General features: G+C 35.4%; 1 protein-coding gene across 1 annotated transcript in view; it reads right to left on the reverse strand.

The window, feature by feature from the left end:
* Positions 1–25,418, reverse strand: part of LOC145252585 (mitochondrial potassium channel-like) — a 388,073-nt gene that overhangs the window by 18,283 nt on the left and 344,372 nt on the right. The gene's annotated exons all lie outside the window — the stretch shown is intronic.

Below are 25,418 nucleotides of genomic sequence, written 5' to 3' on the forward strand. Positions count from 1 at the left end.
TGTTTTTCAGAACGCGTTCATTTTTCCCCCTTATTTTTGCTTTTTGTTTTTTCGATTTCTTTTTTAAACAAGTTTTACATTTGTTTGTGTTTTTTTTTTTGTTTTGTTTTGGTTTTGGTTTGGTTTTACCGATTTTTTAAAGAAGTTTAACATCGTTATTTTTTTTTAAATATTTAAACAGGGTTATTGCTTTGCTTATTCTTTACTTTAGCCCCCCTTACACACACACCTCCAAACAATCGGGCAACGCCGGGTACCCCCGCTAGTATATCCCAATATATATAAAATTAACTCATTTTTTTCCCTGTGATTTTGATCTTAATAGGATTAAAAATCAAGATATTTCATGCATGTTATGTACAAACTGCAGCACAATATCTGAGGTGTGTTATAGGCCTATTGCTTATCCACTTCCGCGATAATCGTAGATTCCTATATTTTTTTTCTGCTGAGAGTTCACTGCCACAATCGGATAAAATCAATGGAAGTAGTAAAATATTTTCTCTCTAATAAATTCATCCTTCCTCTGCCACCATTTACACCGTTGCAGATTCGTTCACAAGGGACAGTTACAAAGGAACACCAGTTTGGGTTTTCTTTACTTCGTAGTTGCTTAAAAAACTGGAATGGAATTTTTTGTCCTATGCTTTCTACTGGGTGAAACGCACCATGGATTTAGCCGAGTCGAAGGGTTATTTATGCCATTTTTTTTTTTTTTTTTGCTTTATTTCGTTTTGTAGTTGATTAAAAAAAAAACTGGAATGGAATTATAACGTTAATTTTCGTTCTATGCTTTCTACTGGGTAAAACGCACCATGGACTTAACTGAATTAAAAGTTTTCCGCTTTTGGCTGTGTTTTTTTTCCGAACACGTTCATTATTTTCCCTTATTTTTGCTTTTTTTTCCGATTTCTTTTTTAAGCAAGTTTTACGTTTGTTCGCCGTTTTTTTTTGTTTTGGTTTAGCCTATTTTTAAAAGAAGTTTAACATCGCTTTTTTTAATATTTAAACAAGGTTATTGCTTCGCTTATTCTGTACTTACACATACACACACCTCCAAACACCGGGGCAAAGCCGGGTACCCCCGCTAGTTATTCTCTTACCATCTCATTTTTTTCTCGTATTGTCTCATGATTCCTTTTCTCTTAGAACCTATTTTTTTCTTGTATTGTCTATTTCTTTATTATCTTAGCACCTCATTTTTCTGATATTTTTTCCTAATTCTTGTTTCTCTTACCACATTTTTTCTCATATTGTCTCCAAATTCTATTTTTCCTTACCATCTGTTTTTTTTTTTCATATTATCTCCTAATTCTATTTTCTCTTGCCACATTAGTTTTCTTGTATTGTCTCATAGTTTTTTTCTTTCATCATCTTTTTTTGTATTGTCTCTTAATTCTTTTTTCTTTAATCACCTAATTTTTTCTCGTATTGTCTCATTTTTTATTCTCTTACGACCTCCCTTTATCACGTATTGTCTACTAATTATTTTTACTTATACCATCGCATTTTTCTCGTATTGTCTCCTAATTCTTTTCTCTCACACCACCTATTTTTTCTCGTATTATCTTCCCATTCTTTTTTACTACCTCATTTTATTATTCTCTTACTACCTCATTCTTTCACATATTGTCTCGTTATTCATTTATTCTCGTATCGTCTCCTAATTTTTATTCTATTACCCCATTATTTTTTCTCGTGATGTCTCCTAATTCTTTTTTTCACTTACCATATAATTTTTCTCATAGTATCCAAATTTTTTTTTTTTCCACTCCTTTTTATCGAACTCTCGTTTAATTCCTTTTTAATCTTTTGCCACATTTTTCTCTTAATTCTTTTTTTCTCCTTATTACCTCATTTTTTCTTGTATAATCTCCTGTTTCCTTTATGTTTTATCCCCTTATTTTTCTTATATTGTATTCTTTTTTTCTTACCACTTAATTTTTTCTCGTATTGTCTTCTAATTCCTTTTCTCTTACTATTTGATTTTTCTCGTAGTATCTAATATATTTTATTTTCTTATCCACTCATTTTTGCTCGTAATTCTTATTTATTACTACTTCATTTTTTTTCTCGTATATTTTTTTTTTACTGTTTCCACATTTTTTCTCGTATTGTGTCCTAATTCTTTTATTCTCTTCCCACTGCTATTTTTTCTCGTATTGTCTCATATTTTTTCATATGTCATTTCATGTTTTCTAGTATTATCTCGTAATAGTTTTTATTTTCTCATCCCCTAGTTTTTTTTTCGTACTGTATCCTACTTTTTATTCTCTTACTACCCTATTTTTCTTATCACTTCATTTTTGTATCCTTTTACTTTTATTCTCTTTCCACTGTATATCTTGTAGTTTTCCTCTTTCTTTTTTATTATCTAACTAAATTTTTCTCAACTGTTTCTCAATTCTTTTATTCTTACCACCCAAGTTTTTTACTAATTCTTTTATTCATTTTTTCTCGTATTATTTCCTTATTCTTTTTCCCCTACTACCATATTTTTCTTATATTGTCTCCTAATTCTTTTATTTCTTACAACCTTATTTTTCCTCGTATTGTCTCCTTATTCTTATTTACTACTACATTTTTTCTCGTATTGTCTCCTTTTTGTTTCTCTTACCGTATTAATTTTTCTCGTAATTCTTTTTCACTTACTATATCAGCTTTTCTTGTATTATCTCACAATTCTTTTGTATTTGCTTATCCACTCTTTTTTCTTGAACTCTCGTTTATTTTTATTCTCTTACCACCTAATTTTTTCTCATGTTGTCTCTTAATTCTTTTTTCTTCTTATCACCTTATTTTTCTCGTATAAATTCCTATTTCTTTTTTATTTTCTTATACCCTTATTTTCTCGAACTGTCTTCTATTTTTTTTTATCTAAGTGCTGATGCAATTCTCTATCTATATAAGAGCCAGGTACGTCCAATGATGGAATACTGTTGCCACACCTGGGTAGGAGCTGCTAGAAAGGACTTGTCCTGCCTTGATAGAGTTCAAACTAGACTTCGTAGCCTCGTAGGAGATATCCTTTTCTCTTCCCTGCAACCTCTATCTCACAGAAGAGATGTTGCGAGTTTGTCTCTGCTTTATCATTATTTTCATGGAAAGTGTTCGACTGAGCTTCAGTCCATGGTCCCCCCTCGCCAAACTTTCACAAGAAACACTCGTCTAGCTGTAAACACTATCAATAATTCCCCCCACTCTTTATCTGTGCCTAAACCTAAACGTAGATTCCATGAACAAAGCTTTTTTCTTAGAACTGCACGCCTGTGGAATTGTCTTCCGTTTTCCTGCTTTCCGGCTGACTACAATATGGTTGTGTTCAAGTCTAACGTAAATAAGTTCTTGATGAGCCGTTCCATATAAGTTATCAACTTTACCAAATTTTCATTACTAATGATTACTATAATGTCCAATTTCTACTGTACACTCTTTAACCCTTATCCTTGAGTGGCCTCTTGGCCTTGATAATGTGGTGATGCCTATGTAAAAAAAAAAAACAAAAAAAAAAACACTATCAATAATTCCCCCACTCTTTATCTGTGCCTAAACCTAAACGTAGATTCCATTAACAAAGCTTCTTTCTTAGAACTGCACGCCTGTGGACTTGTCTTCCGTTTCCCTGCTTTCCAGCTGACTAAAATATGGTTGTCTTCAAGTCTAACGTAAACAAGTTCTTGATGAGCCGTCCCACTTGTTAACAAATTTACCGAATTTCCGTTACTAACAATTGCTATATTGTCAAATTTCTACTGTACACTCTTTAACCCTTATCTTCGAGTGGCCTCTTGGCCTTGATAAGTGGCGATGCCTATGTAAAAAAAAAAAGAAACAAACTGAAAGACAAAAAATACAGGAAATTATAGACAAATTAAATTCAAATAAAACGCAAATTACTTTATGTTGCACTGAAATTTAAAATATTACTTTTCAACACAATAACAAATTTGAATCAAATAACATTAGAGTCTTCATTATTTGGCCCACTTTTCTCATCTTGAATATCATTTTCACAATTTTTCAGCCGATTTAACTTCAGGTGTGTCTTGTTGAACTCCAGAATCTTGAGAATTTTTCTGTCGAACTTAAGAATCCCTATTGAATTTCGAAGGAACCCTTTATTTAATTCATGGGGGTAGTATGCTACTCCCATGGATTCAAGAAAGGGTTCCGTTCAAAATTCCATGTATATTCCTGAGTTTGTACATAAAGATTCCCGAGTTTTAGCAGATACATCTGAAGTTGGATGTTACATCGGCAGAAACGTAGTCCAAATAATCAAAATAATCCAAATTACAAATTCACATCTCAACAATTCGAAAACAGCTGGTGATCTTGCAGAGCAAAATCCTTATTGCTTGTCGCTGAATAGATTGTTTTTTGCTAAGGTGACCTAATAAGTTCCTTAATTATCACAGATTGAAACAACTTATGACACATAAGAGACAAATTGGTTTGCACTGGGATGCAGAGGACTGATTTCCAGTATTTTTAAATACTGGGCCGGCCCTGTCGGTGGGGCATTAGAATACGCCGACTGCCCCCCTGCAGAGGGTAAAAGTCCCTCAATGGGGGTCCTGGATATGACCTTAAACTATATCCAGTGGTGAGGCCCCAGCTTGTGGGCTTTGGGGAGTGTGGAGCCACCCTTTAATTACCATTGCTCCCAGGTCCACTCTGACCCGGAGTGGTAGTACCTGTTAGGGTCCCAACTATGGGTTAAATAGAAACCGACTTGAAAACAGCAAATATATTCTATTAAAAAAATTTTTCTTCAAAATCTTTGGATTCGGCATTAAATAACCCGAAAAGAGTTGATATGCCATAAAACAAAAACAACCAACAAACCAACCAAATACTGGGCAAACTGATGAGAAACAACTATTGAACAGTTTTGTAATGTTACATACGGAAGGGGACAGGTCCCAGTAATTAAAGGAACAACTTAAATAAGTTTGAAAATAAAATTTGTTTAAAAGGAAAAGGTTAGAATCGAACCCAGTATTCAAAAGTTAAAAGTGAATACATATTGCAATCTACAGAATTTAGTATTGAAATAACTAAATAATGATAAACCAGAGGTCAGAGTTAGGACAATGGAAAACAAGAATTATCATCACAGTCGTTGTGATGTACACAGTATATAAATGTCCCATCCTCTGTATTATGTGTTCCCGTTATCTGTTGTTCAACAGTAAGAATAGGAGCTAGTTCCGGTTGCAGCTTTTTAAGCACTATAATAGAAACTAGCAGAACCCGTGGGAATTCCACGGTAGTTGAAAACATCATCACATAAGCAAACAATAGAATGTCCTTCAATGGAATAATCAGTGTGATATTAGTTCCAATCAGATTATGAATTAAAGAAGAAATAATTTGTTAGACAAATATAATTTGTTAGACAAATATATAGGAGAACTGCTTGAGATATATTATTACAAAAAATAGAAGTAAAACACTGGCTGGCGAAAAATAACAGTATTTTGATCTGCATCGACCAGACACTGGCTGGCGATAACTAACATATTATTGTAACCTACACCAACAGAACACTGGCTGGCTATAAATTACTTATTTGTATTGTGATTTGCACCCACCACACTGGCTGGCAGTAAATAACTTATTAGTATTGTGATCTTTACTAACCATAGACTGGCTTGCTAAAAGTATCTTTGTATTGTGATCTGCACCCACCAAATACTGGCTGGTGATAAGTAAATTATAAGTATTGTGATCTGCACCCACTAGACAATGGCTGGCGATGAATTACTTAGTATTGTGACCTGCACAAAGCATACACTTGCTGGCGATAACTAAATTGGTATTGTGATCTGTACTCTATATATGTACAATATAAATGCTGGAGTCCCTCAGGGGTCAATCCTAGGCCCAACTCTCTTCCTGATCTACATCAATGATCTCCCTAAACACATACTTAAATAATTCGTTGACATCTATGCTGATGACACGACCATCTACGGCAACGCATCAAAGGCTGTAAATGACAACGTTCTCTCTGATTCTCTCTCCTCTGATCTCGAGCGCGTGGTTCAGTGGGTGAAGATGTGGCTGGTTATCTTTAATGCATCCAAAACCAAACTCCTATCCGTACATCATCAACGCTCTGATCCCCAGCTGGCATCAATTGTGATGGATGGCTCTCGTCTGGGTGAGGCCCCATGTTTTGACAAGCTTCTGGGTTTGACCTTTACTCCTGATCTGAAATGGAACACGTACATCAAGTCTGTTGCTAAGGTCGCTGGAAAGATGGTGGGATTCTTCTACCGCTCCAGAAGATATCTCACTACTGATGCAATTCTCTATCTATATAAAAGCCAAGTACGTCCAAGGATGGAATACTGTTGCCATATCTGAGCAGGAGCTGCTAAAAACAGCCTATCCTGCCTTGACAGAGTACAAAATAGACTTCGTGGCTTAGTGGGGGATGCCCTTTTCTCTACCCTGCAACCTCTCTCCCACAGAAGAGACGTTGCGAGCCTATCCTTGTTTTATCGTTATTTCCATGGCAGGTGCTCGTCTGAACTCCAATCTCTGGTCCCCCCTCGCCAATCTTTCACGAAAAACACCTGTCTAGCTGAATCCACTGTGAAAAATTTCCCCCACTCTATATCTGTGCCTAAATCAAAATGCGGATTCCATGAACAGAGCTTCTTTCTTAGAACTGCACGCCTGTGGAACTCTGTTCCGTCTGCCTGCTTCCCACCGGACTACAACTTGGATGTCTTCAAGTCCAATGTTAACAAATTTCTAATGAACCGCCCCCTTAAGTAAACACTTCATCAAATCTCCACACTAACGTAATGTACTTGCAATAACCCTTATCCCTGAGTGGCTTCCGGGCCTTGATAAGTGGTGATCACTGTGTAAAAAAAAAAAAAAGTACTCACCAGACACTGACTGGCGATAACTAACTTATTAGTATTGTGATTGTACCCACCATAAAATGGCTAGCGATAAATAACTTATCAGTGTTGTGAACTGCACTCACCATGCACAAGCTGGCGATAACCTATTAATGTTGTTATCTGCACCCACCATATACTGGCTGGCAATAAATAACTTATAAGTATTCTTATCTGTACCTCCAGATATACACTGGCTGGCAATATTCCATTTCCATAAAAGAATTCATTATAATAACAATTGATGAGATTTGGAATATTCGATTTCTATTTTAAAGTGTATTTATGAATAGGATGATAACGGTCGAAGTGACAAGCGTAATAATATATAGATGTTGTCAGTGTTTACAGTCATAGAGAGGAATTCGGGAAGTAGGCGGAACTAATCGCAACAGGGGAATATTTTTGCAAAAAAATTTAGCTTTATTAGATAATAGGTAGATTACCTCTAGTCGATTTATGATAGTTGGAATAGAAGACTTACGACCCTATTTGTTATTTATAAAAACTTATGGGAACCGAACCTCTAGATTTAATGGATTGGGCACAGGATTCCTTTGTGTTTTCTACAATCCTTTTGCAATGCTTTTGGACAATTTTAAAAGTGGTTTTGGTCCCAGACCATCTATTTCGTTAGGGGCAATTGAAATAGTGATTTCTGTGAGCAATAGTAACACATTTAGAGGTGCATCACGGTTGGCTGTTTTGTTTCTGTTGGAAGTTCTTGGAGAATCTCACTAAGCCTTGTTTTGAACTTAGTTGAGATAATTGAGTTATTTGAAGATCCCAATGGCGATAAAATATGGATGAATATTGTTCAGGTCAAGTGGTCAGAAAAAGATCAAGGAGATTTGTGAAATGTCTGTTAGAATCGGACATATGAGTAGGTTTGTCAATAATGAATATTACTTTTCAACACAGTCTCAAGTCTGTATAAAATAAACTTAGAACTATATTTTTATGATGAAACGTTTTCTCTGCTAGATTCAGAATATGCACTAACATGGCCGAGTATCCTCTTAGTTCTACAATCTTGGGCCAAGATATTCGTGTAACATGGTGCCACCTTTCTAGTGTTTCCAAATAATCTTCTGTAATATTTTAACGGACCCAACACGTTGTACATGAAAGTCTCACAAAAAAAAAAAAAAACTGAAGAAAAGAAATCTGACTCTGCATTTTTTTTTAGTTGAAATAAAAGACATTTATTCACGGTACTTTCCAAACTGTGCTCGCATCTTGGTTTTACAAGTTCCTTGTGCACTTCTACGTGCTTCTAAAATCACTCTCGCTGCCCACATGGTTCCAAAAAAATAATCTTTGTTTTTCTTTTCGCTTTTCATCCTCTGCTGTGACTGAGACAATTTTTATTTTTGTTCCTATCCAGAGTGCCCCTTGTTGGGGAGTTGGATTTTTCCCACAAGATTAGATGTTGAAATATTTAAATAACTATTACTTTTTATACACAAATTACATTTAAAGTTTTGGTTTTCTGTTCTATGTTCATTTTTTCCCCATGTTTTTCATCAAAATGTGCAGCATATTTTCATCAGTTACATGGTTAGGAATCCTATACTCCGCTATAGTCTTCATTTTCATATCAGTGCAGAATACAGGAATACCGAAATGAAGTTCACATAGCTACTAAAAGACAATCATACTATAATGTGAACATTGGCTAAAAACTAAGAAAATATAGTAAACATCTACGGGTGGTGGTGAATTTGGGAGGGGACATTATTAATACTGTTTCACGCACTAGTTGTCTCACAGGCCATCATCAGTGGTCGCTCACTGGCAGTAACCTGTGGTATTCGCTGGAGAAGTGTGACAATAAGTCTCCTCAGATTTCCAATGTTCTCCACCTCTTGACCACTCATGCAGATGATTGCACATTATCGCAACAGCCGTTTGCATTGATTTTTCATTAGCATTGGGCATTGGTGTTTCCTGGGGTTTGGGTGACAAAATGCCTCCCCAAAGTACCAGATTTTAATTGCGCACTTCCAGTGGAGGTCTTGTTAGTACTCTCCCACCTCGGACTTTTCATCCTATCTGACCCTACACCACAACTTGGTGTGGCGCCAGTCGATGTCAACTACAGTTTTTATTGGCATTTCACAGGGAACGTGGAGACTGCGTAAACGGGTTTTAATTTAATGGCTGCTCCATGAGGGTTTCTTTCACTTTCTTCGTATATATCTCATACACTTTTTTTTGTAATCGAGCATGTATTTTATCTTTTGAATTTTTAAAAATTTCTTTAATTAAATTTGATTTATGCTTTTATTTTGTGCTTGTTTTTAATTAATTTTCATTTTGTTTTAATTTATTTTTATTATTATATTATATTTTCCACGCTAATATTTTTATTTTTTGTTGCATTTATTTTTTCATACATATTCAAATAATGCTTTCGGCCTTTTTTTTTACCTCAAATAGTACCTTCAAAAATGTTTTCGTGATTAAATAAACCAATGAAAACCTTTTTTGTATGCGCTTTTTAGGGAGCAACCATTAAATTAAAACCCGTCCACATTCCTCGTGAAGCACCTTTTTTTAATTATTGTTGTTATTGCTATAATAATAATAATAATAATAATAATAATAATAATAATGGTGCTTGTTCAGTGTACGTACCGTGCTATATTTTAGACAGGATTTTCAAGTTAAATTACATTTTTATGGTGTCTTTTGTTTTCATTAAATTGTTAGATGAAAGTGCAGAGTAGTTAGAAAGCCCCCCCCCCCCGTTAAGAATGGCTTTCTAAATAACTTTATTATTTCAGCACGGTGCGTACAACATTTATTTATAAGATAAAACACAAGAAAATATGTTAACTAAAATTTAATATACTCTTTATTTTTAGTTCGTATCAAAACTTTAATTAAAACTGATTAGTTAATGAATTTTTTAAATGAATTTGTGTTCGTATGTCTCTGGAGAGAATTTCCTATTTCATTTCCCATTTCAGTCATAAATTAGTTACAGATAAAATGTTATAAAACAAACAACAACTTTCAAGTTTTAAATAATTTCAAAGAAATAAATTACGCCCGGTGCTAAAATATTGAATTCATTCTTAGTTAAAAAACAAAACAAAAAAAAACAAATAAAAAAAACTGTCGTGAAAAATGCTTCTAACTTTAAAATATTTGGAAATACTCAATGAAACGTTTTATTTATTATTAAAAAAAACGGACTGAAAAATATTCTCATATAAAAATTGTTTGTTTTGCAGTTAAAAAAATAAATGAAATGAAATATTCGAATTCCTTCATTGGAAATAAAAGTTCCTTCGATAGAAATAAAAGTTCACTTACCGTTATATTTTGTTTGATTAAAATTATCCCAATGTGCAATTATTATAATTGTAATAATAATCTAAATGGAGAATTGTTTTTTCTCTTTAGGAGAATAAAAACAAATAATTGCAACAGCCACACCTATAAGGCAACGAAAAATATATTTTATGGCCACGTGGTTGAACATCGGAAGCTTTAGGCACCTTCATACCTTTACCTACATGTTGATCTGGTAATGATGTCACGCTGTCATCTTCATTGGCCTGCTCTCTCGGTAGCCGTGGTTTCACACACACTCAGATTCCAACCAATATGTATGTGAAGTATCAGCGTCTGTGTTTTTATTGTGTTGTGTTTTGCTTTATTTTTCTACTTGTGGACCGTGTGCATCCTCATCGACAGTCAACTGACGATACGAACATAAGAAATTAAGAAGATGAACGAAAAATCCACAGCTTACATAACGTCTGGAGTTGGTGGCCTGTTGGTGTGGCCACATAGAGTCACACAAGTTTGTTCCACAGAAATACATTCACTTAGGACGTTGGTCATCTTCACATGGTCCCTTTTATAAGTACCCTCTGTCTTTCTAAAAAGAATTCTAACCAGAAGGATATCAGGCAAACTAATGCCAACAATAGAATGTATTTGATTCATCTATAATATAAATCTCACCTGTCTGTTTAAGTATATGTATGTATGTATGTATGTATGTATGTATGTATGTATGTATGGATGGATGGATGGATGGATGGATGTCAGCCTAAAACTTTCGACAGAGGCGACGGATTTTCACGAGGTTGGTATCATTTTAAAGCTCGACACCTCGGACAACAAATATCGAAAAATTGGCCAAAACATTAATTCCTTCACCCTCAACGGGGCAGTTTTCTACAAAGAATGGTCGATTTTTTGTGAGCCATTTTTGCAAGTCATCGTATCGGTTGGATTGAGTTTGCCTAATTTTAACATTCCAAACTTCTGGTCACGTCATGGAGTAGGGGTAAGACGTCAGATTTTCTTTCACTGTCTTTCCCACCTTTGCGTCAAAGTTTCGAGCCTGCCTACCTACTATGACATTTTATTTATTTTTTTTTTTTTGCTCAACACACACCTCCAAACACCCAGGCAACGCTGGGCACCCAGACTAGTATGAATGAATGAATGAATTTGATGACAGATGACATTGACGGGATGTTAGTGATTTTTTTTCTTTTTTTGCAACTCTGTGAAACTGTTTATATTTACTCTAATTAAAATGGTTGCCATGACGAATTCTTTAATGTCCATGCAATTCAGTGTAAGAAGAAAAGTTCATTTTTAGGGTTCGTTTAGTAAGAAAATGAAATGACCATTATATTTGTATATATTGTTTTTAAATCAAGCCACTCATGTAAAGAGCTAATCTTAATAATAGAAGGAAAGAGGAAGGCAGAATCGCAGCCTGAAAGAAACCACATCACCAGGATTAAATCTCCTGAATTCCAAACAGATTGGACAAAAAGTAAACCCTCCAATTATTCGATAAAGAAGGTTGACTGACAAAGAAATCTATTGGTAAGGATTACTGTTAGCTTGAATGTAAAGGCACACTCTTCCTCCACATTTTCAATCAGTTTTATTCAGAGATCGCTTCACCAACAAAAAACCAGGGACCATGAATGAGTTTAAGTAAGAAGAAATACAGACATATAGCACGCTGAGTTGACGGCTGCAAATACATCTGCTCAATGGGTTGCGACTTGCAGCCAGTTGTCTTGCATACATCAAGTCTTTCATTAAGCTGATATGATAACATTGCATGCTACTTCAAGTTGCTATAAACTATCTGGGTGTTTAAACGCAAGAAAAACAGTGGACAAACAGTTCAGCGAAAGCATCTTCATGGGGAAGTGTTCTGATTGGATTATGTATTAATCACTCTGCACAGAATAGTAAACTTGTGCAAAAAAATAAAGTTTGTAAATATATAACTGTTACATTACCCCCTGCTCAGCCTTATAACCGGTAATAATAATAATAAAAAAACAAACAAACAATATATGCTTTATTGATGGTAGCAGCTTAAATGAATAAATTTAAGCAACATGTAAATTGCAATAACAGGGGAAGATAACTGATCAGTTCCAGAAAAAAAAGTGTATGTTCTTTTGCTCCAAAATAAAAAAAGAAACAAAAAAAAGAGAAAAAGTAGGAAAGAAAAAGAAAATAGTTTACAAATGTACAACTGATCAAAAATCAAAAGAAAACAAAATATACAAAAAAAAAAACTGTTACCAAACGCAAGAAAAATTAATTTTTTTTATCAATCTGCATAGTTCTAAAGTTCTGAAACTGTTTTAAAGTTTTTTTGTTTTTTTAATCTCAACTAGCTGTCTGCCTTGCGCTGCTCGTTCATACAATATACTTAAAAAATGACATTTTGATTTATGCAAATTGCGTATGTATTATTATAGAATTAATCCTCTATTGAATATAATATATATTACAATGAATAATTTGTCCAGAGGTCTAATTCATAAAAATAAAAAAATAAAAAAATAATAATGATAACGTCGTTCATCAAATTCAGTCAGCTGATATTTGGGTTTGACGATCTTAAACATAGTCTTTCCTCTCTTATAGATAAAAAAGAATTTTTACAGGGAAATATTTTACATTATACCGACTGTTACAAAACAAACACCTACAAAGTTGGTATATTCTTGATCAGCGTGGCCCGGGATGTATAATATCTCAAATTTATAAAATATATTCATACTTTGGGGGTCAATTGGGCCAAGTATTTTTTCCGAGGGGGTCATTGTTTTTTTCAGTCATTTCCAATGTTATGCATTATATAAAGGAAAGGTGAACGACTTACATCTATATATTAATACGATAGCATGCGTGTTATTTTCTGTGTCACGCTTACATCCGAGTCATTTAATTGTTATAGACTTCCATCTCTTGTAATAAATAATTTTACCAAGAATTCTTCATAAGTTTTGGTTTCGGTTTCGATTATAACTGATGGCCCTCTAGTAATCTTTTTTTTTTTTTATAAATAATTTTATCAAAAATTCTTCATAAGTTAGGTTTCGGTTTCGATTCAAGCTGAGGCACCCAAGTCTTATGGATATATTTTTTTAATTTTGAAATCGCAACTTTGTAATACAATCAAAATCGATAGAACATTAACTCTATAATAATATATACGAAATCTGCAAGAATTAAAATATCATATTTAAGCATATTTTATGACCGGGCTACACCAGCCGTCACTGCTAGCTTAGATAAATACTTTTGCAGTTTTAACAAAAGAGCTACAATAATATCAAAGCGTCTCCATTTATGCTGAACATCTACAGAATGCCAACATCAATATATTACATATGAATCAGTCCCCCTGTGGAATTTTTACAGGTCCCGCTAGCTATTATTTTCAATACATTAAAATAAGAGAGAGGAATGGGCTGGGGCATAGGTTTAAAGAGAAAAAGATGTGGAAAACGATGAAAGGCGAAAGAGAGAAAGAGAGATGGAAATTTAAATATAAAGATGTAACAGATACTTTTTTTTTGTATGGTATAATCATGTTGACACATCGGTTTTCATTTGATCACAAAAGTTAAGCAACGTTGAACCTGGTCAGTACTAAAATGGGTGACCATCTGGGAATCCCAGGTGCTGTATGTGCTCTCTGCTTATCTCGGCATTGTTTCCAGTCGTCCTGGACTTCTCTTTGCCATGCAGTGCCGATTCAGGAGATGTGTAGTTGGGAGATTATGCAACACTTGCCTCATAATTGCACGTGCAGCTACCTCTATGAATGGAGACATCAATTCACAGACACTTTTTAACGTCTTGTATTTTTTTTTTATAGCCCTTTTTTTTTTTTTTTTTACAAGGGGGTCACCACTTATCAAGGCCCGAAGGCGACTCAGGGATAAGGGTTATTGTGTACAGTAGTCAATGAGATAGTATTGTACCTATTTACTATGCCTCCCCACGGGACAGAGTTAGACACCAGGGTCGTTTTTTAACGTGGAGAAAAGGTACAAAAATAAAAATTGTCTCAGTCGTGAAGGATTTCTCCTCCACCGAAAGAGAACAAGAAATAGAAGTGCAGCATCTGAAGAACAGATGGTATTTATTTGCTCCCCCACTGAGCAAATTAGGCACAAGGCCGTTTTTAATGTGAGGTAAAAACCAGCTCCCCTAAAAGTAGGCAAAAAGGGGGCACTCTGGTTACCAAAAATAATAATTGTCCCAGTATAGAGGGTTTCCCCTCCATTGACTGGTACAAATTATCTTAAGTGCAGCATCTGCCGGAACAGATACTACACTTTGATCTTGACCAAAAGATGGTATTTATTTGCTCCCCCACCGAGCAAATTAGGCACAAGGCCAATTTTTAATGTGAGGAGTGAAGGGAGGGGGAAGGGAAAAAGGGGACCAGCTCCCGAGAGGTGGGAAATGGGAGCTGGTTAAAGGTCAGGCATGTGGGGTTGCCCCCACATCTGGTCTTTGCTAGTCATAGCTAGTCATAGCCTGCAGTATCTGCCGGAACAGATACTACCTGATCTTGACCAAAAGATAGTATTGTAGTAATCATTAGTATTAGGGGTTTTAATAGAGTGTCTTACTTAAGGGGGTGGTTTGTCAGGAGTTTGTTTATGTTGGACTTGGGCAACATCGGATAGCTCTGCTAGTATTAAATAAAAACGAAACTAGATCCCCGCCCCCCCCCCTAAAATTAGAAATGTCACTTTTCTATCAAATAAAAACATTGCATACAATGAAAAAAAAAAATGTCAGGAAAACAAGTTGAGCATGCGGTAAATGAGTGAAAACTTTACTTTCACTATGACTAAGATTTGTACCCAAATTTTTTAAATCATCAAACGCGTGGTTATTGAGAAAAGTTCGAACAAATGATTTAGATACAATTTTACCCGTATAATGGCCCCTAGAGGGGCGACCAGAGTTATCTGTTCTGGCAAAAATTTACTTTTACCATGTCTAATGTTTGTGCAAAATTAAAAAAAAAAAAAATCCAAGGTGTGGTTATTGAGAAAAGTTCGAACAAACAAACAGGCGAACGGGAGTGAATTACTAGGTCCAATCCCTCCTTTGTCGGGGAACCAAAAATGGAAGTTTTAGAAGAATGAAAGTGAAATGAAAAGCAGGTTTCCTAAAACTTGAAAACTTTTCAACACAAATAAATAAAAATCTAATAATATCAAATTAAAACATAGTTGAAATAGTAATCATTTACAAAAGCTTTTCCAAGAAATGAGAATCTGAACATCTTAAATAATAATAATTAAAAAAACTACGAATTTGTTTCCACTAAAACTTGAAATATTGCATTTCCACAAAACAACAAATCTTACACATCATTGCTTTTCTAGTATTACTAATTCGCATTAAGAGGCGACGGCGGTAAAGTGGTTAATGACATGGACTGACGATCTCAGTGTCCCAAGTTCGAATCCAGTTCATTCCACAAAATCTCTTTCACTTAGGATGTTGGTGACCTTCAAGTGGTCCCTTCTGCAAGTACTCAATGTTTTTCAAGGAAGAATTTCTAACTAGAAAAATATCAGGGAAACCAATGCCGACTATAGAATTTTAGGATTCATATGATATGATGGCTACTTCGAACTTTGGTAAGTTTTGGGGATAAGCACCTTTCTTGCTATGCTGAAAAAAATCCCCCCCAAAAAACAAAAAAAAAAGACAAAATAGCGTTTAATTAGGAAATACAAAAAAAAAAAAAATTACTTGTTCTGGACAAAAATAGGCTGATTAATAATGCTTTTGGGGGTCAGAAAGTCGGGTATCATTTTACATTATATTCATCTCGTAAATTGAACTGTTTTCTAAATCTTAAATATTTTTTAGGTATTTCCAAGGTGTTGACATGTAATTGCACGAAGAGTATAGGATTTAATTTTTATTTTTCCCATGACAGCATGGAGATAAAAGATAAGATATTTTTATGGTATAAAAATAGATTTTAGTTTCACTTTTTTTCAAATATTAGGTTGGTGCAAAAACATTATTGTTTTCTCACATATGTTACTTTTATATATGATTTCTGAACCAATTCATTGATATATATATATATATATATATATATATATATATATATATATATAATTTTAAAGCGTGTTTTAGTGAATCGTGTTATTTGTTACCATTCTCAATCTCTCCATTCATTCTTTTGTAGGCTTTTCGACAGCATGAACAAAATTAAAATCCACACGATTTTCTTGTTCCAGTTCAAACTAGGCCGAAAAGCTGTTGAGACAGCTCATGATATCAATAATGCGTTTGGCCCGGGAACCACTAATGAAAGTGTGGCACAACAAGAAATTTCACAATGGTGACGAGAGCCCTATAAGATGAAGATGGTCGTGGCCAGCTGACTGTGGTTGATAACAGACATTTGAAAGCCTTAATTGAAGCCGATCCTTGCAAAACCAGACGAGAAGTTGCTGTTGAACTCGAGGTCGACCACTCAACAGTTGTTCGCTATTTAAAGCAAATAGGGAAGTAAAAGAAGTTGGATAAATAGGTGCTGCATGAATTGAACGGTAATAAAAAAAAATCGTCATTTTAAGGTGTTTTCTGCACAATAAAAATGACCCATTTCTCAAGCGGATTGTGACATGTAATGAGAAGAGGGTCCTCTCCAACAACCTGCGACGTTCGGCACAGTGATTTGGATGCGAGAGAAGCCTCACAACACTTCCTGAAGCCGAATTTGCACCAAAAAAAGGTTATGGCGACTGTTTGGTTGTCTGCAGCCAATCTCATCCATCACAGATTCTTGAAACCGGGCAAAACAATTACGGTGGAGAAGTACTGCCAACAAATTGACGAAAGGCACCAGAAACTCTAATGTATGTGTTCGAGATTGGTCATCATGACAACGCTCATCCACATGTTGCTCAACTGATCCTGCAGAAGCTGAACGAATTTGGCTACGAGAGACTGCCTCATCCACCATATTCACCGGACCTCTCACCCACCGATTATCACCTTTTCAAGCATCTCGACAACTTCCTGCACGAAAAATGCTTCAAAAGCTAAGATGATGCTGAATAGGCTTTCGATGACTTCATTGCTTCCAGAACTCCGGATTTCTATGCCAATGGGATAAATAAAGTTGTTTCTCGTTGGCAAAAATGTGTCGATTCTAATGGTTTTTATTTCGATTAATAAAGTTTATTATGAAAGGAGTTATGATCTTTTCAAGTTGAACGTCAAAAAATGAAATTATTTTTGCACGAACCTAATAATAAAGTGAAAATGTTTGTTGTCACAAACTTATGATATAAGTGAAGCACAGGATCAGAAAATGAAGAAAAAAAAAGATGCACTCTTTCTCGAAATTAACTCAAAGCACAAGAAAACCAATGGGAAAACGAACACAAGACGGAATCTATATATAAAGGGGACTTGTCTGTGTGTTTGTGTGTTTGTGTTTGTGTGTTTGTGTTTGTGTGTTTGTGTGTATGCTAAAAACTTTTGCCATCCACATCCGGCTGAGTCAGAATTGGTACCATTTGAAAGGACAAAGCTTTCTCAACACGAAACATCATTCTCAAGACTATCTTTGCCTGAAAATAACCGCTGACAGGCCTTTGACAGCTCCAAAAAGTTTGTTATTTTTCCTTTCTTCCATTCATAACAAACCGTATAGGTGATTAAATAAATCTTTTCGTTGTTATAAGAAACGGTTTTGTTTTTCATTTTGTCATTGTTTTTGTTGCATACTGATAATTGATATAAATTTGATTGATTTCTATAAAATACAAGCTGCATATACCCGGAGTTGCCAGTTAAAACCATATTGCCAGGCGAAGGGTTTAATCACATATTATACACCAAATATTCTAAGTTGTTACAATTTTCGTGAAAGTTGGCCACATGTTGGATTCATAGAAGCATAAAACATTCATCTTGGTCTATAAAAATTAAACGGGGAAATAATTTTCAAAGCTGCTTTGGTGTGCACTCTCGTCTCTCCAGAAAAGGTTCCAGTAATCCACTGATATACACAGGCAGAGTCCGTTCGTAAATGTATGGTTTGGCTTTTCACTGTAATGCAAGGTTGACGCCTCGCAGCACAGTATCAAGTTCAGCTAAATTTATGTGCTTGTCTTCATGCACAGCTCAGAGCCAGCTTGCGTCCTCCACCATGGAGCCATTGCTTTCCACAACCATGCCTGTAGCAATGGACCTAGCGTCCACCCACACTGTAACATCTCGACAGATACACCAGTCACCTTTCACTGGATCGTCCTGCTATCAAACAAATGTGTTCGATCATCCGTGCTAGAATTGGGTCTTGCACTTTATCATCCTATCCAGTTGTCATCATATTTGCGCTTTGTTTTATAAATGCTGTGGCGATGTGTAACCAACCACACACTGGGAAATGACCAGTTGGTTTCCTGCTCACTGAAAATATAATTAGTAAGTCTATCGAGCACTGCTGGAAGGTCACTTCCATGCCACCATAACATTTTCCATGCTCCTCCTGGACATGTAATCCCAACACGAATGAGCCCAGTCTTAGCTGTTCTGGGGGTCTTGCTTTCTAGACCAAACTTCTGCAAATGTTCCTTGACACGGGTTGCAGAACACACAAAATCCCACCCCTACACAGCAGAGATCCCTAGGTGTAAGAATGCCTTCTACTCTAATAGTTTCTTTCCCAGAACTGCTAGACTTTGGAATTCCTTTCTGGGTTCCTGCTTCTCCAACTGTACTGACATGCAGAAGTTCAAGTATGATGTGAACAGGCATCTTGCTGCTCAACTCCCTACATAGTATTTCTGCAACTTATATTCCTGATAGTAGCCCCCTACATCAAAGTGGCACGTTGCCTTGTTGGGGTGAAAATGGAATTAAAAAAAAATAATAATAACTTTTCAAATGTGCTCCACATTTTGAGGTTCTTACTGTTCTTGGTGCCCCAGGAGGCTTTTTTTTACCGTGTGCATTCTGTGCCAAGAGAATGAACGCAGTTTAGAATTGTATCTTTCTTGGAAACTGCCTGATGTCGAGTTTAGTTTAAATGCGATGAAAGTCTTTCATAGTTGATGCATTTCTAATAGCATAGGGCCGATTAATAGCAATTTCAAAAACACCTGTTATTTATGTCCCGGCATATATATATATATATATAAAATTGGTTGAGAGATTCCAACAAGAGAAAAATGTATATTTAAATAAGAAAGGTCACCAACAATTGCTATGTATTTTTTAATATTATTTTATTATTCCGTGTTTTGATTTTTCATATAAAAAGGCATCATATTTAGATCATTGTAATTATGTTTTGAAATCATTGAAATAGTTTTTCACGCGTTCCAGACGTTCTGTACAGCGTCCTCTTCAGAAATTATTCAAAGTGTAAAATAATTAAAATATATTTAAAATGTGTTCAGAATGTATAAAAGCATTTTCGCAGTCCATTTTGGTTACATGTTTCCCGAGCAGTGGAAATGTCTGTAAATAATTCCAAATATCTTCATGGGTGTGTTCCATTCCTACCCTTCTTATTGGGGTCAGACCATGGTCATTCCTGTCTTTTGCTGTTCCCTTCTCTCTTCTCCTTTTCCTACTTTTTATTTATTTAAAAAATTTTTTTTATTATTTTATTATTTTTTTATTACTTGGGTGGAAGTGAGGGCCGCGTTGGTACTTGGTCAAGTGGGTGCATAGGGGAGTGTGTGTGTGTGTGTGTGTGTGTGTGTGTGTGTGTGTGTGTGTGTGTGTGTGTGCGCACGCGCGTGTGTGTGAGTGCGTGCATGTGTGTGTTTTTCCTTGTATTGGTTTGTAGAATGTATATGTCTCATAGCTTTATAATATTATAAGAAAGCAAATGTGATACACATTCGTTTGTAATATGTGTGTGGTGATGATGGGGGGCAGTTTCTTTGAAACAGGGGTAATCGGTAGAGATGTTTTCATTTAATTGTGATTTTTATTTTTTTTTATTTTTAGATTTTAGTTTCTTTCTATTGTGATTTCGTTTTAATCTTAGTCGGATGGGCATTCATAATATTATGTTTGTTTAAATAAAAAGGCTTATTTATAAATAGACATAGGAGATTTTTGTTTGTCTCCCCATGTGGTTAGGGCCAGATCCAGGATCGCTTTTTAGTGTGGGGAAGATCTCGCTCCCCAGAAGGGAGGGGACACCTGGAAAGGCACAAGTATAAGAATGAGCATTATCTCAGTCATGAAGGGTTCTCCTCCACTGGCTGACGGTAGGAAGGGTGGGCGCAGTGTTGGAACAGATACTACACTGTGGTTCTAGGTATATTTTAGTGTTGTAAGTTTCGAGGTAAGTTGGTATTGTTTAATGTGTTATACTAGAGGTAGGGGTGCTGTGGCTGTGTGTGGCTGTGTGTGTGTGTTTTTTGTGTTTTTTTTTAAATGTATCGGTTCTGATTTAGGTGTGGGGGTGTACATGTGTATGAACGTGCGTGCGGGTGTGTTTTGCATTCATTTTTTTGTGCGTTGATATTAAGCTCTGTTTAATTCAGGAGTGAATTTTGTTATGAAATTTTTTCCTGTGTAAGTAAATAAAAGTAGTTGTCTGTTTGGAAGATTGACATTAATTTGAAGCTATTTCCACTGCATGAAACATAGAGGTGTCTGTTATCTGCGATTTTAATGTTGCTCTTATGTAAGGCCACTCTATTGCTGACGTTTTTGATGGCGCCTATGTAAGATTTGTCGCATAATAAAATGATATTAAAAAATACATAGCAATTTTGGTGACCTTTCTTTAAAAAATACATAGCATTTTTGTTGATCTTTCTTATATATATATATATATATATATATATATATACATATATATATATATATATATATATATATATATATATATATATATATATATATATATATATATATATATATACACACATTTACTCTTATGGGTTACCTTACTTAAAATATTGTTAATCGTTTTAATTTTGTTCATAAATATACGTGCAACTTCATTTTAATCCCATCCTGAAGATCAGGAACTTTAGAAAATCTTTTTTTCTTTTCTTTCTTTTTTTTTTAAAGTAAGCAGAAGGATGTTAGAGATAAAAAAATCTTTTAAAATGCTGCATCCCCCCTTTTTTTTTCTTGGAAATATTCATAAACGATGCGTTCAATCGAGTTAACCTGTTTTGCCATTACCCCTAAACAATTCATTTTTACAGACAAAATCTTAGTAAAATAGATAACATGAAAAACAACTGAGTGATAGCACGTTTTATCGTGCATGTGGAACGCCAAAAGCCGCCAGTAAACATGTAGCCGTCATCTTTATAACCAGTCGAGCAAGGGGCTAGCCAAGGAATAACGATGATTCATACTTTTCTAGTTAAAGAATTGGTTTATGAACATGAGTTATCATTATAAAGATGGCGACTCCTTTTTTCTGGTTGCGTTTCATGAAAGTTTCTGTATCTATCATGTAGTGATAATAGTTGAAATCGCTCTAAACTCTAAAGCCAAAACAGAAGAGCCACTGCTCAAAACAACGAGATATTATAAAAAGGCTTACTGGGAAGCCATCAGGGATCTCATAAGAGATGCCCCATGGCGAAATATCTTTTCACTTCCTGCTGAACAGTGCGCAAATGAGACCACTGAGTGGTTCAAAACAGCAATTGAAGCACATGTTCTCACGCAGAAGTTTTATAGCAAGCCCCACTCTCCTCAATGATTTACTTCTACTTGTGCAGCTGCAATCGCGCAAAGGCAGCATGCATACCGCAGATTTAACCAACATAAGTCCAGTTCAAACAGACAGAAGTATATAGAAGCTAGAACTAACTGTAAGAAAGAAATAGCGACAGCTAAGAGAGAATTTAATGAAACCACCAAAAACCACATCGAAGCACAGAAATTAGGAACCCATGACTTCTAGAAAATCTACAACAGTGTAGTAAATAATGGGCAATTAACAATACCTCCACTATCCAACAATCATGAGGTTGTTTGCTCAGCAACCGAGAAGGCTAATATGCTTGCTAGTCAGTTTACCTCCAACTCCACACTGGACCCTGCTAACCACCCCCTCCCTGACTTTCCTTTGCAGACTAGACGATCTGAAAATCACCCCTTCTCAGGTGTATGCTATCATAAAAAATCTTGACACTTTAAAAGCATGTGCGCCTGATCTCATCCCGGCTGTGCTATTAAAAAAGTGCTCTGCCAAAGTAATTCCGGTTCTCTCCAAACTTTACAACAAATGCCCTAATGAATCTTGCTTTCCTGCCTGCTGGAAACTTGCCTCTGTGGTAACAGTTTTCAAGAATTCTGGCACAAGAACTGACCCAGTAAATTACCGCTCTATTAGCCTCTTTCCACTTTTCGCAAAAATATTTGAGTCCATAATTAACAAAGCTCTAGTTCATCACCTTACAGATGCTAAACTTCTGACCGGCCAACAATATGTATTTAAGCAAGCCCGTTCCACGGCAGACATCCTAACTCTAATCTCTGAGCGTATATACCATTCACTGGACAAAGCAGGGGAGGGTAGAGCGGTAGCTCTAGATATATCTAAGGCTTTTGACAGGGTATGGCATGAAGGTCTTCTCAGGAAAATCAGATCATACGGTGTCACTGGAAGAATACTTAACATAATTAAATCCTTCTTAGATAAGAAAAAAATCCAGGTTGTCCTTGACGGTCGTACATCTAAACAATATGATATAAATGTGGGAGTGCCCCAGGGGTCTATCCTTGGACCTCTATTATTCCTGATATTCATAAATGACCTCCCTGACAAAATTGTCTGTGAGATGGGTATATATGCTGATGACACCATGCTCTATAACAGACACGACAGGAAAACAAATGAACACATATCTAGAGAAATGGCAGAAACACTAGCGGACGGCTTCCAATCTGTAGTGGAATGGGGACAAAAATGGATGGTCACATTCAATGTTGCCAAGACTAAACTTGTTTCCTTCAATAATTACAAGAAACCTTCTCTACCACCAGTAGCAATGGCCAAAGACTCTTTATCTGAAAGTACATCTTTTAAACTTCTCAGCCTAACGTTCACAGGAAACATGAGTTGGAAAAATTACATTGAGAGCATTGCCAAGATCACTGCGAAAAAAGTAGGCTCTCTCTACCGTGCTAGAAAGCTACTAATGCCTCAAAAGTATCCTGTACCTCTATAAGGCCACCATTCGCCCATGTATGGAGTATTGTTGTCATATTTGGGCTGGTGCATCTGCTACTAGTCTCTCACTCCTAGACAAGGTTCAATAGAGAGTCGCCAACCTAATAGACCCTGAACTATCATTTAAGCTTCAGCTTCTGTCCCATCGACGAAATGTAGCATCCCTATGCCTGTTCTACAAGTACTTTAATGGTGAATGCTCCGACGAACTGCAAGCACTTGTACTCCCACGACGTAAATACCTCCAACAAACCCGGCAAGCAACAAAATCCCACCCCATCATAGTTGAGATCCCTAGATGTAAGAGAGCCTTCTAATCCAGTAGTTTCTTCCCCAGAACCGCTGGACTTTGGAATTCCCTTTCGAGTTCCTGCTTCTCCAACTGTACTGACATGCAGAAATTCAAGATTAACGTGAACCAACATCTTCCTGCTCAACTCCACACATAGTACCTCTGTAGCTTATGTCCCTGATAGTAACCCCCCAATGGTAATGTGTCTTGTTTGGGGTGAAAATGTAATTTAAAAAAAAGCATTAATGTTTTGTTTTACGTTTTTCTTTTATAATTAAAAAGTTTAAAAATTTATACATAATATAAAAATAAGTTGTCTGGCAAATAAATGGCGAAACCTAATTTGTTTTAAATAATTTTCGTAATTGAAATAGGAATTAACTTATATAAAGGGCGAACTTTAAATTGAAAATGACACTATTTTCATTAATTGCAGTTTTGGCAACTATTAGTTGATTTTAGTTCAGCCACGGCTATATACATAAGGTTCAGCTTAGTTTGATAATTCATCGCGAAGAGACTGACACCCGAGTAGCGTTTACAAATTGTGCAAATTTATTTTATTTACATTTGGTGAACAGATAATTTACATTTGAGGAACAAATACTTTCATGCAATGGATCTGTCAACCTGCTACTTTGTTCGTTCGATTTAAACCTCATTAGATTATTTTCTTTGTGGATACATCACAAAATATTTGGAAATATAGCAATACCCCACATATTTTATATTAAATGCATAAAAAAGCGATACAAATATTTTCCAGAAACCCCCCCAAAAATAAACAAGCAAAAATCATACACACCAGACACTTATCTCATAAACAGACATCTTCTTTTACCCAACCACGCCAATAGTACAATAATTTACAACACTCTAAACAAACTAGGAATTCCAATAATACAAACCATAAAACAAATATTAAAGATAATAAAACATTTCCAAAAACAAGCTCATATCTAACGCAGGTATATATATATATATATATATATATATATATATATATATATATATATATATATATATATATATACTATCCCATGCTATAATTGTCACCAAACAGACGTTTATAAAACTCAACGGGACTAGAAAAAGGTTTAGTAAGAATAAAAAAAGATATTTAAAAAAAAAATGGCAATTCCCTGAATGCATTATTCTCTTATTTATTACAGCATGGTCATTCTTTTAACTTTAAACAAGCTAAATTCATTAAATTCATTTTAAATAACTCTCAGCGAAAACTTATTGAATCAGCGTTTATTGCAAACCCAAACTCAAGCAACATGAAGGTTTCTACAACGCATCTCCTTTAATTATTAATTATATTCGGCAGTCCTCCCATCCAATGCGAGTACTCTAATTGTTCATTTAATACTTCTCTAATTTTTGCTATCCTCTAAGCTACTTCATTTGTAAACCGAATTCACAGAACCCCCATCACTAACTTCCCCCATTCCCTTCATCCCTCGTGGCTAAGTGAAATATTTGATTCGTTAGTAATTGTCTGTATTTTTGAGATGGGGTGTTTTCAGTTATTGAGATTGTCGGACTGACTTCCTCATCTTGGTTGTTATAGTCACAACGTTCCGGCCGTTTTGCCCCCCGGCCTTCATCAGGTGTTTTGTATCGAACTGGAGAACCGTTTCGTTTATTTGATTCGTTGTCTGAAATTTATGGGCAATGT

Source organism: Euprymna scolopes, chromosome 29, assembly GCF_053919585.1.
Source record: "Euprymna scolopes isolate OS-2025 chromosome 29, ASM5391958v1, whole genome shotgun sequence".
NCBI lineage: Eukaryota > Metazoa > Mollusca > Cephalopoda > Sepiida > Sepiolidae > Euprymna > Euprymna scolopes.